At 48.3% G+C, this 2,050-nt stretch overlaps 1 non-coding gene across 1 annotated transcript; it reads right to left on the bottom strand.

Annotated features, from left to right (window-relative positions):
• Positions 1-1,027: 1,027 nt before the first annotated feature.
• LOC142211023 (U6 spliceosomal RNA) lies at positions 1,028-1,134 on the bottom strand. The gene has a single exon (XR_012717124.1). It is a non-coding gene; the product is annotated as a U6 spliceosomal RNA (small nuclear RNA).
• Between the last annotated feature and the right edge of the window lie 916 nt (positions 1,135-2,050).

Raw genomic sequence — 2,050 nt, 5'->3', positions numbered from 1 at the left:
GCCCTTTCTGTGCAGAGCCTCCAGGTGATCAGCCCAGTCTAGTTTATTATTGAGGAGCACGCCCAGGTACTTATAGGTCCTGACTATATCAATGTATAGTGTACTTGATAGGACTTACTTCATATGTGGTGGGGCTTCAACCACTGGGACCTCCACCAACCCCAAGAATAGGTCTCGGTTCCCCCATTCTGATGAAGCATAAGGCTGAGCATGCGCCCTGCCACTCCACTCATTCTCTATAGGAGCTGCAGAGATGGCAGAGATCTCCCATTCAGATGAATGGAGTGGCAGAACATACCGTGTTTCCCCGAAAGTATGACACCCCCTGAAAGTAAGGCATGCGGGGGTTTCTGTTAAATAGCCTAATATAAGGCATCCCCCGAAAAAAAGGCATGCCGGGCAGTGGTGTGCGGGGTTTCGGGGGGCGTGACTTAGCGGAGATTTCGTGGGCGGGGCTTAGCGAGCTCCACTTCACTGACACAGCAGCCGTGCTCTGTGCTCCGTGTGCACAGCAAAGCCGGCTGCTGCCTCTGCTGTTGTAGGATGAGCTCTCCCAGCTCATCCCAGAGGCAGAGACAGCAGCTGCCATACAGAAGAGCACGGCTGCTGTGTCAGTGAAGTGGAGCTTGCAAAGCTCAGCTAAGCCCCGCCCCCGAAGCCTAGCTAAGCCCCGCCCCCCGAAGCCTCGCTCACCACTTCCAGGACGAACAGCAGCACCAGCTCTGCTAGGAAGAAGGGACAGGTAAGTATGATAACTTCCCCCCTCCCCTACACTACACTACCTACAACCGGCAGTCATGCTGACGCTCCACTAAGGAAGTGCCGGCATGACTGCCGGTTGTAATAAGGCACCCCCCCCCCCCCGAAAATAAGACAGGTCCTATATTTAGAGTGACAATTTAATATAAGACACTGTCTTATTTTTGGGGAAACACGGTATGGTCAGCCTTATGCTTCATCAGAATGGGGGGGGGGGGGGACCAGATCATGACCGATCATGAAATCATCCCTTATTCTTTTTTTTTTTTTTTTAATGGAACGCTTCACGAATTTGCGTGTCATCCTTGCGCAGGGGCCATGCTAATCTTCTCTGTATCGTTCCAATTTTAGTATATGTGCTACCGAAGCGAGCACATCCCTTATTCTTTCGATAAAACTTGGTACAACCACTTAAAAAGTCACGAGTCCTCCTCTGGGAATGCAAAGGTAAGCAAAGTAGTTCTCCCTGCTGGAAAAAGAAAAACTGTGCCTCTGGCGCCACCTATTGGAAAAATCTGTTGCAAAATTAAAAAACAGCTTATCGGCAAATTGATCTGGGTTCTAGAGTGTCTCTTCCTTTTGGAAGGTATCTATCTGTTTTAGCTTACATCCAAAGTCAGGCTACAAAACTTCTTTAAAAGTTGGGCATTGAGTTATAGGGTTGGCAGCCTCCAGTAGGTGGCGCAGGAGGTACAGTTTTCCTTTTTCCAAACAAGGAGAGTGATTTTCCATGTAATACGTGAATAGTTGGGGTCCCCTGACCTGGGGCTGCTCTTTGTAGCCTCTCTCTATTCTAGTTATTAGATCCAGATCCTTAATAAGATAATCTACTCTACTATATCTCAGATTTCCCTAAGGCTGAGGACACACAGGGTGGACATGCTGATGAAATTACATACAGCACTGTGATGCCCTGAACACGGCTAATGCTAGGTTCACATCTGCCTCTGGGTTTCCGTTTGGGGGGTCCGCATGGGGACCTGCTGAAAAAAGCAGTTACCCGCGGAAACAAAGACTGTAATGGGGTCCGCCAGGTTTACGCCCGGGCTCCACCTGAAAAGGACAAAAAATGCGGAGAGAAAAGCACTGGTGTGAACCCAGCCTTACACACAAACCACACAAAATTGGGTTATTTTTTTCCACAAACATTTATAGCATATACACAAGATACATTACTGTGCAAAAGTTTTAGGCACGTGTGGAAAAATGCAGCACAGTAAGGGCTAGTTCACACGTAAAAACCTCCTGGCTTATTTTGATCCTGAAAAAAACCGCTTCCTAATTAGGAAGC

The sequence above is a fragment of the Leptodactylus fuscus genome, chromosome 6, assembly GCF_031893055.1.
Source record: "Leptodactylus fuscus isolate aLepFus1 chromosome 6, aLepFus1.hap2, whole genome shotgun sequence".
Classification (NCBI taxonomy): Eukaryota; Metazoa; Chordata; class Amphibia; order Anura; family Leptodactylidae; genus Leptodactylus; species Leptodactylus fuscus.
This window is presented reverse-complemented; position numbering and strand designations above follow the sequence as displayed.